The 12,570-nt window shown below is 53.7% G+C and overlaps 1 long non-coding RNA gene across 1 annotated transcript; it reads right to left on the bottom strand.

Moving 5' to 3' along the window:
• Positions 1-4,845: 4,845 nt before the first annotated feature.
• Positions 4,846-5,694, bottom strand: LOC122153147. Its single transcript, XR_006164988.1, has 3 exons — positions 5,627-5,694; positions 4,962-5,024; positions 4,846-4,876 (listed from the first exon to the last, which is right to left on the bottom strand). It is a non-coding gene; the product is annotated as an uncharacterized LOC122153147 (long non-coding RNA).
• Between the last annotated feature and the right edge of the window lie 6,876 nt (positions 5,695-12,570).

The raw sequence follows: 12,570 nt of genomic DNA, 5'->3' as shown, positions 1-12,570 counted from the left end.
TCACCTAAGAACTGCATTTTAAGGAAGTCTTGCAAATCTTCATGTATGTTTTTGTAGTACTTAATAATTCTGAATTTTCCTGAGTAAAACTGAGTGAAGTCAGGTAGAATTTGTCATTCCACAGCTTGTTCTTAGATGTAAAGCACTGTATTATCTTTGATTTTTAACCGACAAACCTATGTGTGTGGTTATACATAAAGCTGATTTCTAAACCATGAAGGTAATTCTAGAGTATGTTTTATTTTTGTTGTATTTCCTATGTTGAAAGTAAGTTTTTTAGGTCTTGTATGAAACAAGAAGGAAATATCAGGTAATATTCTCAAACCTGAGTTAAAAATCCTGCATCACCTTTTTAAGGTAGGCTGTTGTGAGAATTCAGTTTTCTACAAATGACTCAGTCTTGCTACTGCAAACATAGCAAATTTCTGAGAAGGGAACATGCGTAAAAAGTGCCTAATCTTTTTAGGAATTTATAGTTTATAGGAAGGTGCTGAAAATGAGTTTGGCAGGGGACATGGAGAAGCTTTTAAGTCTTCTACAAAGCTGTGTGTAAGTTCTTGGCATTCGGTGGGATTTCTGTTCTCCTAAATGTCAGCAGTTAGTTACTGCTCATCAGCTAAGTCTTCAGAAAACAAATGGTTACCTTAATCCACCTTTGTAATTTAAGAAAACGTTAGTGGGGGGGGCTGAGGTGGGGAGTTAGGGTTTTCTTTTTACTCTGTTAGACACATGTGGTGTGGGGTTTTGGGTTGTCTTTTTTAATCTTGCAATATGCTAGGAGATGCAGTGGTTTTGAATAGGCTATGGAAATAAAAATTCAGAAGTTGGAAAGTGTCATAAATGAAGTGGGGAAAAAATGTCAAAGATGACAGGATAAACAAATTAGAAGCACAGATAAGAATAAAACCAGCAACAAGTGAGCTCACCCAACTGCAAGCCAGAGTGAATGAGACAGAAGTGCCTCAAAACCACCTGAACAGAGAATCAGAGTCTTCAGGTATGAGCAAAACACTCTTCTCATTCTCCTCTCATCTCAGAGGGAGCGAGTGAGCATGCTTGAGAACGTTGTAGATGAAACATAGCTCTCTAGCATCTCTTTATTGTTCTGTATGGCATTCTTAATTAAAACACTCTACTTGCCTGTTTGGCCTGTGGTTTCAAATTCTACCAATGCAGCCTTCAGAGACAAAATTTAGAACCCTTGTTATATTAGAAGCTAAATTTTTCAGTTGTACATGATGCATTTCTGAAACCTTGTAAGAAAATCTGGAACTTGGAAACTGAAGCATGAGCTGTTTTTTCTATGTAATATATTACCATACTGGTTCAAAATGCCCAGACTTATATATGCAAACAAGTCAGCAAAAGTTGCTAAAATATGATTGCATGTAATACACCAGAATTAGGATACCAACTAATACTGTGGCGCTAGTTGATAACATGGGTGTTCTTACTCCAGAATAACTTCCTGCTCCCAGTCCTGTACCTGCAAAATCTAGCAGGTATTAGTAAAGATACAAAGTAAGCAACCTTTAGATTCACTGCTAAGTAACAAGCCTTTCTTCACACTAAATCTTTTATTTTCAGGCAAAATTAGATAAAGGTGCTGAGTTGTACAAAGAAGAAATTGATCATCTCAAAACACAATTGGTAAAATGTGATATGGAAAGAATGAAACAATCCAACTCTCTTGAAATTAAGTAAGTTCAAACTTTACCTTGTTACAATTCTCAATGACTTTGGTTTGAGGCCTATTGTCTGGGCCTTTTTTTTTTGTTTCAATCGGTCCTTTGACTTATGAGTGAAGATCACGACCCTTTTGGAAGAGCCCAATATGTTCGCTCTATCCGCTTGATACGATACCATTGTTGTGGTTTAGGCCTGGTTGGCAGCCAACCACAATGCAGCAGCTCTCTCTCCCTTCCCCTCCGGCAATGAGAAGGGACAGAGAGCCAGGCTTGGGGTTCAAGATAGGACTGGGATGGGGAAAATCCCCCTTTTATGATCATGAGCAAAAGGCAGACTCGTTAGGGGAAGAAAAAAAGAACATACATTTATTATAGACACTCACAACACATAACAGAGTAGGACAGTGAGAAGCATTGCCACATCTTGAGAACACCTTCCCCCCACCCCTCCCTTCTTCCCGGGCTCAGCTCTGCTCCCGATATCTCTACCTCCTCCCCCAGTGGCGCAGGGGCAGGGAATGGGGGGTGCAGCAGCGCTGCCACTTCCCTTATCTTCGGTGAGGGGAGTGTCCGAAACTTGTTCCTCCTGCTCCATCGTGGTCCCCCTCTCACAGGAGACAGTCCTCCACAAACTTTCTCTGACTTGAATTCCTCCCATGGGCCGCAGCGTTCCCCACACTGCTCCGTCATGGGTCACTAACTTCCTCCGACTGGATTCCCTCCCACGGCTGCAGCCCTTCCCGAGCTGCTCCGGCGTGGGACTCCCCCGCATGCTGCAATCCTCCCAGCACTGAATTACAGCAGCGGGGCTACCTTTTCCATGAGACCCCGGCCTTCTTCGGGCACAGAACCTTGATCTAGCTGAGCAGGAGCAACAGGCCATAAATCAATGTCTGCTCCACCGTAGATCTTCATGGGTGGCAGGGGGGGCCGCCCTGCCGTCTCACCACAGGATACAGGGGGGTCTCTGCTCCGGCACACCTCCCCCCTCCTTTCTTCCTCCGTTCCTCCACTGACCTTGGTGTTCATGCAGCTGCAGCAACTCCTCCTCACAAGTCCAACTGCCCGTCACCACGTCCCTTCTTAAATACGTTATCGCAGAGGTGCAGCTGATTGGCTCAATTTCCCAAACAGAGCTGACGTGGAGCTGGGGGAGCTTCGAGAAGCTTCTCACAGGGGGCCTCCCCGATAGCCCCCTCCCCTGCCACCAAAAAACTCCACCACTCACTCAACCCAGGACAAAGGGTAAATGGAGATCTACTCCACGGGGACCTCCCTCGCTGACCCTCGTGCCCCGATACAAAGTTCGACCCAGAACCCGTGAGTTCCTGAGCTTGCTGCCGTTACGACCCAGACAAGTGTGCTACTGACCTCTATTTATTGCTACTACCACTATTCTGAAATAAACGGTCGATCCCTGGCGCTGTGGGTCAGGAGTCTGTCAGGAGGGCTGGGGCAATGGGCTCGGGGGACGGGGGGTGGTTTCAATTCTTCCGGGGGCTGGAGGGTGCTGGGCTGGTCCCACAACAGCTCGGCCGGTGGACGGTGGAGGCCGGGGTGGAGGTGGGCGGGCCAGGCATCTGTCCGGGCTGGCGAGGGCCGGTCCCCTGGAGCGCTGTGCCAGGCCGGCCAGTTCTCCAGGCAGAGGTGACGGCCGCTGGTGTCGGGTCCAGCTCTCAGGGGTGCCGGGGTGGGCCGTCCGGACGGCTGTCCGGGCGCGAGGGATGGCTGCTGGGGTTGGGCTAGGCTCCTGAAGCTGCGGAGGGGCGCCTGTGGAGAGAGGAGACTGCTGAGGCCCCGCGGCGGCTGCGGTGCCGGGTGGGTGCCAGGGTGCGGGGCAGCGTGGGCACCCCACGGGTCGTGGGCACCCGGCTGCACGTGGGAGCTGTGGGCACAGAGAGCTCTGTGCAGAAAACAGGGGTGCCCTGCGCCCCTCGGCTGGGGCTCTGCTCGCCTCCCCACGGCTCATCTCCTCTCGGCCCTGAGCAGCCTGACCTGCCTGCTCTGCACGTGCCGCCAAGGGCACTTGACCCCGGCAGAGCGAGGGGCCCAGAGCTGGGCACGGCACTGCAGGGCCAGGAGAGCCTCCTGTTCTCCTTTCTCGGCGTGCCTGCCAGAGACCAGCACTCGGCTCCCGTGCCCGTCCCTGCCCAGACAAGGGGACAGCCTTGTCTGTCGGAGCGTTTGGCCGGTAACTATCTCGGCACGCCAGAATACCTGGCCTCTAGATGCTTCGTGGCTAATAGCAGCCATCTGACACACAAGTTTGGCAACACTCACTGTTTTCGCTTCCTCCACAGGTGGAACACACAACAAAACACCATCCCAAGCAGCATGGAGCCCAGGACTGCCAGGCACCCTCCACGCAGTACTCCATGAAGTTTCCATGACCCGCAGCATTTGCATTTGTCTTGCCACCCACACCTGGAGGAACAATGCTCTACGTTAGCGTGTCCCGCACGCTACTGGTGATCTCACAGGAGGTCTGACGTTGCCAGGAAATGTTCCTTCGCACTTGCTTGGCCTCCCTGAACCGGTGAACGTCCTGGGGCTGCACCGTTTCCTTGGTTTCGGTAGAAGCCAAGGAAACTCCCAAGGCCGTTGCAAATCAACGCGCTCTGGAGCCTCTCTTTCTGCTCTCAGCTTTGCTTGCACTCTGGGGTGGCCGTAACCCAGTTTTCGCAGTGTCCCCGGTCTGCTCCCCCTTCTCGGTCACCTTCCGCATTTGCGCACAATTTCTGCTGCGCTCGCCCACCTCCACTCTCCGAGGCTCGCTGCTAGTGCTGCTGCATGGAGGCTCTCCCTGGCCCTCTGGGACAACTTGTCCCACTGAACTGAACTCATGAGGCCAAATGGAGAGCACGTCGGGGAGCACAGCTCCCGTTGGACCGATCGACCCTTTGAGTGAGATGGACAAAAGCCATCCCTGCCTCAGGGAGTGCCACCCCCAGCTCTCCCTCCCCAGCTCCGCACCCACACCCTGAGGGGACAGAGTCAGGCCCTCTCGGGAGACACCTGAACCTCGCCCTCTCTCTTCGCCTTCCCTCCAGCATGGGCCCTGCTTGCACACCGCCGCTTTTGGGGACGCGTCTCCCACTTATGGCCCCCTGCCAGACGGCTCAGTACCTGGACTGCTTCGAAAAACTTCATATATCCTGCGCGGTGGGCGTTCCCGGGCTTGGACAGAACTGCATAGAAACCAGAGAAAGGGAAAGCCTCAGAGAATTGGGGACGCGTCTCCCACTTATGGCCCCCTGCCAGATGGCTCAGTACCTGGACTGCTTCGAAAAAATCCATATATCCTGGCGCGGTGGGCGTTCCCGGGCTTGGACAGAACTGCATAGAAACCAGAGAAAGGGAAAGCCTCAGAGAAAGGCAAAACCTCAGAGAAAGGGAAATGGCTCAGGCGCAGAGGTTGCAGGAGGATGGTGGAGGTTTCCCCAAAGCCTGTGCCCGACATGTCAGTGCATCCCTTTGGACCTCAGGTCACAGGAGGGATCCCCCGCTGCCGTGCCTGGGGCCTCTAGGGACCCAGGGCAAGCTCTGGCCTGCAGCTATTGCAGGGGGGTACGTTCCATTAAGAGTCGCATTTCCCATCATCTGCTGAGCGTGGCTCAGATGGTCTTGTTCCCCAAATGACTAAGTTCTGAAAGTCCTGTCACGGGGTGTGGTGGGAGGTGAGCATCTCTCTGCATCCACGGAGGGTTACGAGGGAGCATCTCCCCGGCGCGCTGACAGCAAGCCTCCACAGCCCAGAGGTGACCGGCATCCTCAGAGAGCCGGTCCTGGCTGCTGCTTTTGAAGCACTCGCTCTGTACCACCAACTCTTTTGGGTTGTGCTGCCGACAGGACGCGCGGTAGAGGGCACTGGGGGAAGAGCCTGAAGACACGGAGTGATTTTGATGCGTGGTGCTGGAGGATCAAAGGACGGCAATTACCTGGGAGGCCTGTTGACTGAATTGCCCCCGTTTTTGCATCAGACACTCTCACTGCCTGACTGCGTCCTCCCGAAACGCCTCGTTCTCCACAGTCTCTTGGTCCGTCTCTTTAGAAAGAAAGAAGGACAATTGAATTAGAAGTAACCGTTCCTCATCAGGAACACAGTATCTCCAGGAGGCCATACTTCTCAACATCCCTTCATGACGCTTAGAAACAAAGCCGGGACATTTGGGGGTGTACCTAGTGCCTAGTCCCAATGACATGTCATTCATGGAGGACAATTTAAGCACTAGACCCTTTCCACTTTAACCAGCAGACAGAAAATCCTGACCTGCTGGGAGACTAGGAGGTTGCACGTGAGCTTGTTCGCATTCCACTTAGTGCATTTTTGGCAAACGGCAAGATGATGGTAAATGACAGAATCTGTCAGAGGGGACAGGAAGATGCTGTAGCCAGTTCAGCTGGGGAAAGAGCCCTTCTGAGAAGCACTTCCCATCGTGTCAACTCCATCCCACGGTCAGGGTAACAGACACGCATGGTGGACTGAAGCGCCAGCTCTTGCAACCATACTCTGGGCATTTTCACAAGTGGCACTGACGAGCCCGCAGTGCCCCGAAACAAGAGGACAACCACAACCGACCGATCCAAAGCACGACTAGACGCAGGCGCAGCTAAACCAACCGAGACTGAATTCACAGCCCTTCATTTGAGCTGCCTTCAAGTTTGGCGTCTGGCCTCAAGCTGGGTGTCCAGCTTGTACCTTTCCCTGGCACGAGGTGTCACCGACCGTCCTCAGGCATCAAGAACGACGAGGCTGGACCGGGTTGTGAAGGTGGGGCTTCTCCGACCCTGGCCAGGGCACGCCTGCAGCCCTGGCAGTGTCCGCTGCTCTCAGCTACCCCAAGCTGCCTGCGCATCCTCTCCGCAGCCCAAGGGCACTCTCCCCTCGGGTGGGTGACCGGGGGTGCTGGCCCTCTCATGACTTGTCAGGAACCAGCTCCTTGGCAAGTCTGTCACACATTCCAGGCGTGAGGAGCACCAGTTCCTGCCAGCTGGGTACCAAGGTCTGCCCAGAACAGCTCTGACCCCGGTAAGGCTCTAACCGGGGCAGCAGCTGGTCCTGGCACTCGGTTTGAACCGCGACTGGCAGCAGAGAGTCGGGCATCTCTGCAGCTCGCCAGCGCCTGCAAGGCGTGAAACTGAGTGTGGCCGCAGTGAGGCTCTGAGCGACCCCCTCCTCCTGCTGTGCAGGCTACGGCTTGTCCATCCACGCCCCCAACACCTCCGCTTCCCACGGCTTCTGGTGAAGAGCAATCATCTCTACCCACCATGTGCTGCTTTGTCCAGTTCCTTCAGGACTCCCTCTAGGACTTCTGATGACCGCGGGGAAGATTTTTCCATTTCCGCTCTGTACTTGGCTCTCGGAGGACCTGAACGGAAAGCACAAAGTTAAATTTCTGGCAAATAGACTACTGGGAATGAGTGCTTAGTCTGTGGTCAGTCGAGACTGACCACTCACCCCTGCGATGCCAGGTGAGCTCCAGCGCAAGATCCAGCCGAGAAGCGGGAAGAGCCCTCCCTGCACCCACATCTGCAACCAAACACCCACGAGAAGTTTCCGTCACGCGCTGGGATACAATACACTGACACAGCTGAATAGCAGAACATAGAAGGGCATCACGTAACGACCTGGCACACACAGTGCAGGTCGTCTGCATTCTCACACCCGCAAGAGATGCCTCGCCACATTTGGCCTTTGAGCTGGCAGCTCCCAAGGGAAGCAAGAAGCCGGGACGTACCCACGCGATCTCCCTGAGCGTCAGCCCTGGAAGCCGGCTGGGAAGCTGGGTAGCCATCGCCTCCAGCCACGTCTGTAAACAAAGAGAACCGAGAGGCTCCCATGAACTGTATTTCACTATACAAAACAATACAGGGGCGTGAAGGCAGTTCAAACAGGGGATTGCTCCATGGCACTCGTCCCCCCCCTCCCCTCAGGAGCACTGTGCAGACAGGTAGGGGCCTGGGCCACGCTGATCCAGAAGGAAAGCGTGCACGGAGGTATCGCTCCGGAGAAAGGACTCCCTGCCGCTCACACCAGCTCCAAGAAACTCAGCCCAGCAAGCCCGCTGGCTTTGCAGCAGGCGCTGGAAGCAGCGCAGGGTTGGAGAGGCTGGCCCAGACAGCTTCCCAAGGCAGAGTGCCCTGGGGCACATCAGCGAGCCCAACACATTCACCCCCTGCTCTTCCGCACGGCGGAGCGTCGGCCAAGAAACTGTTCAGTTCAGTGTTGTCCTGGGCACAGAAAATGAAAACCTAGCTGCTCCCTCATTCCAGTGACGTACCTGTGGGATCGCCCTGAGGCTCCCAGAGAAGATCCGGCGGAGAATCTGGGTGGCCACTGGCTACGGGCACAGCTGTAATCAAGCATGTTCCCATTAGATGTGGGGATCTGCTTCTTTCTGGGTGACCTGCACTGACTGGAAGGGGCTCAGGTAACGACAGGGGAGCCAGACGTGGGCGGAGGTTTATTGCCGAAGCTGCAGAGGGGCCTGGGTGACCTGTTTGCTGCACCTGGAGGCTTTCAACAGACTGTTCTTTCCAGGCCACGTGCAACAACACCCCTCAAGGCCCAGCGGATGGACAAAGCTACGTAGGGCCCCTCGGGGATTTTTCTCACGGGGAGGTCTCTTCTGTGCACAAAAGCAGCCCACGTGAAAGCAGCGGAGGAAAACAGCGATCACTCATTCACACGTCTCGTGGAGAAGAGAGCCCTGGCCAGGCAGAGGCTGCTGCAGCAGCGCTGCCCTGTCCGGTCGCCATCTGCTCCCCGGGCTGTGGGCTGGGGACGTGTGTCCCACGGGGACCCGGGTTCGCCCAAGGAGAGGGAGCACTGCAGGGCTGGGGCAGGAACGCTCCTCTTTTCTTTCCTGAGCGGCCAGATCTCGCTCAAGGCCGGCCGGCCCCGAGGCTGAAAGCCGGGATGCCGGGGAGCGGCAGAGCCACCAACCTGGGCCCATCTGGCAGCGAGCAGCCCGGGGAAGAAGTGCTCCCGCGGGCTCTTGCCTGGCTCCTGCAGTGCTGCTCCGGCCCTGGCACACAGCCCGGGGGAAGGCTGCCCCGGGGCAGGGCGGCACAGGGCTGGCTCGAGGGACGGTTGCTCCCCGCCGCCCCCGGCCCCACCGTTCGTTCCCCTGGAAAACGCCCCCAGCGGCCGCAGCCCCCTGCGCCTCCCCACAGGACATCTGCCTCCCACTGCCCGTGGAGCTGGGCACGGCTCCCCCGGCCCGGCCCGGCCCCGCTGTCACCCCGAGGGGCAGTGGGTGCCGGGCCGCGCTGCCAGGGCTGGGTGCTGGCCCTCACCTGCCCGCACGCCTAATCCCCGCGCTCGCCACCGCGCACCGCTGACACGCCGGGCTTGCAGGGCCACCAGGACGAGGAGGAGGAGGCGGGTGGGGGCCATGGCCCCCTGCGCCTGCCCCGCGCCGCTGCCGCTGCCGGCACTGCTGAAGCGGTGCCCGCGGCACAGCCCTCCAGCGCCGGGCGGGGCCCGGCAGGGCTCTGTGACGTCAGAGCCCGGCCTCCGCGCGTCACCGGGCCCTGGGGCACCGCCCCTGCCCCACCCGGCCCCTCGGGAGGGCGGGGGGCGCCTGTGCCAGCCCATTGCTGCCCCCGCGGCGGGGCCCTGGCAGGCGGGGGACGCTCACCTCATGGCCCTGCCCCGGGGGGGAAGGGTCAGCTTGGAGACCCCCGGAGAAAGATTCCGGGGCGAGAAAGACGTTCTCTGGTCTGGGAAAGGCAAAGGCATCCCTCACCGGCAGAGCGAGGAGATGGCCTGCTTGGAGCACAGGCACCCTGCCCACCTCGAAGGGGCTACGTTGCCAACTTGGCCAGCAAACTCAAGCTCCGCGGCTCCTTCGCGGAACTCGCCTCCTTCTAATGCTAAAAATCCCGCCGGCAGGTCAGAGAGAGCCTTGTCCGGGGGAAGAGCCTTCCCCTGGCTGGGGCGTGCCACCACACGCGTTGTGGCAGCAGTGGCAGAATTGCACGGGAACTACTGTGAAGAATGTAATATAAAGCATTTTGCTTCAGCCATGTCAGAAACAAGCTCATGTATATTAAAAAAAAAAAAAAAAAAGTTTTACTGGGGACAAAGTCAGTGGAGCAAAGAACACAGCGCTGGGCGCAGTGGCGCAGTCTGCCCCAGCTGGGGCTTCTTTCTGTAGAGCCTCCAGGAGATTTCACTGGTTGAGCGAAAACGGCGGGTTTTCTCCTCTTGACACCTGCCCAGCTCCTTTTTCTTGGTTTCTCCGAGGCTGTCTCTCTCAGTACTTTTCCACTGCCCTCTCGGGTGGTTAGTGTGTGTGTGTGGGGTGAAGTCCGGGTCCCTCTCCATCAGGAGTTCTTTGCTTAACCCTTTTCTGCTGGCTGCCATTCCTCCCCAGCCCCCCCATCCAGATTCCCCTTTACATGACACCTAACCACAGACCCCACCCCCCCATCCTCTTGCTTGCCCAACTCCCCACAATGCCCACCATGCCTAACTTGTGATCACAAAAGGCTTGCTTAACTGTTATAATTTTAACAATACTGCTTTAATAAGAGTAACTCAATAAAAGGAATTGTTTAATCACTTTTAGCGAAAGCAAAATTCTTCTGTTACTTCTCCCAAACCACCCCTTTTCTTTTTAATACCATATTTTGCCTGAGCTTACTAACACTTGTCTCATTCTTTTCTGAATATCCTATCTTTGTGGGCACCAGCTGATGCAGCCATTTCAGGGTTTACCGGCATAGCTGCTATTTGCATCCCCTCAATAACATGAGATACTAGCCATATAAAGCAGGGTATTAAACATGGTAAAAACAAGCAGCCTGTGACAGCACAAAGGACGTAAAATACAACCTTTTCCCACACTCTGATGTTGGACATAACAATAAATCACTTGTTGCACGGATTTGCCGCTATTAGAGCGAACTAGATCAGGATGATGAGCGGAGGTCCAGTATAACATATACTCCCACCTCTCATGCCCATGGGCATGCAGCCCACAGCTGAGATAAAGGTCTTCTTGGTGACGAGCACAGAGGTTAACCTGGTCTTGCCCTCTACTGTTTTCAAATGTAACAAATCCGTGTTTTAACAGTCAATTCAAGTGCAGCTCCTTTGTAGCCACTTCCTTTGTTTCTAAGCAAACGTTTTTTGGCTCTTTCTGTCAGTGTCCTTCCACCGACTCTCAGGGACATCCCAAATTTCGGGGACTAACCTCCTTTTCCCACAAATCAAGGTTACAGTTCGTGCCCCTTCCCTATACTCACAGTCCCTGTTACAGTTATAACACAATTTTCTCCATATACAATACCACCTGCGGTTACACGTTTCACACTCACACAAAACCCACGCTTCACGAAATTCGTGTATGCACTCGAGACGTGGTATTACCCTAATAGGTTGATTTTCTAGCAATGCCCGATCTAACCCAAAACGCTCATAGTCTATTACCAAACAGCTTTTTCCCTGATATCTTTTTGTGGTTCCCCATACAGCGAGTAAGTAAATTTTCAGTGTCACGCCCGAACCCAGTCCCCTCCCGACAAATTTATTTAGTCCTTTTGAGGTAGACTCGTAGTTATCACTTGATGGTACCACAGTCCACTCCCGAGGCTTTTCCACCGGTCCTTTTCCTCGGGAGGCAGGAGTCCCACCCCTTTTCTTTTGTTCGGATCGCTGTCTCGGTGGTCAGCAGCACCTGAAATGGACCTTCCCACTCGGGAGTTAAGGATTGATCGTTTCACACTTACATACTGATTTTCTACTTCTGTGCTGACAATATCCCTGTTATTACTCATACATGGTAATCCAAACATCATTTCATAGGGAGAAATTCCCAGGTCCGCTCGTGGCTGAGTACGGATCCTTAATAAGGCCAACGGCAGGCATTTAATCCAAGGCGTCCGAGTCTCGATCATTAACTTAGTCGAGGTTTGTTTTGAAATTTGATTCATTCTTTCTCCTCTTCCAGAACTTTGAGGGTGCCACAGGGTGTGCCACGCCCATTCGATCCCTAAAGCTTCAGATAGTTGTTGTAAGATTTTTGAAGTGAAATGTGTTCCTCTGTCTGAGTCTATTCTTTCTATTAATCCAGAGCTGGGGATAATGTTTTCCAATAACACCTTGGATCCCACGCTTGCCATTGCTCTTGGTGTGGGGATTGCTTCCACCCAATGAGGTAAGTGAGCCACTAATACCAACAGGTACTTCCACCTTTGTATTTGAGGTAGCTCTGTGAAGTCTACCTGGAGGCTCTGAAAAGGCCGTATGGCTAGCTCCCATCTCCCAGCCACCTTTCCTCTCATTACCTTTTTGTTCACTTTTTGACAAATCAGCAGCTAGTTGTTTAGCTGCCGTGTTTATTCCTATATACCCATATTCTGTAAGAAAAAATCACAAAGCGCTTGCATTCCCCAGTGTGTTTACTGATGCATTAATGACAGAAGTTCTCGTGATAATGTTTTGTTTAAAATCTGCTTTCCATGGACTGGTAAAGTCCATTTTCCTTCTGGATATTTTTCAGCCCCTATTTTAAGTATATCCTTCTCCTCTTGTTCTGTGAAATTCCCGACTTAATTCTCATAATCCCCTGGCGTTACTACTGCTGATGACTCTGTAGCTGTTTCTCTGTCTGCTTGATCTGCTAAGTTATTCCCCCTTATTTCCATCGATGCTCCCCTCTGATGCCCTCTCACATGCACAATTGCAATTTCTGAGGGGAGATTCAGGACTTTTAAAACTTCTCTAACCACCTGCTCGTGTACTAGCTCCTTCCCTTTTACATTCACAAGCCCACACTTCCCCAAATTTGTGGACTACTCCAAATGCATACTTTGAGTCTGTGTACACTGTCCCTTCCTTATGTTTCAAATATGTCCACGCCTGTTTCAGGGC

Source organism: Tyto alba, unplaced genomic scaffold (genome assembly GCF_018691265.1).
Source record: "Tyto alba isolate M040663 unplaced genomic scaffold, T.alba_DEE_v4.0 Super-Scaffold_15, whole genome shotgun sequence".
Taxonomy (NCBI): Eukaryota; Metazoa; Chordata; class Aves; order Strigiformes; family Tytonidae; genus Tyto; species Tyto alba.
The sequence above is the reverse complement of the archived record's forward strand: the minus strand, read 5'-3'. Positions and strand labels throughout refer to the sequence as shown.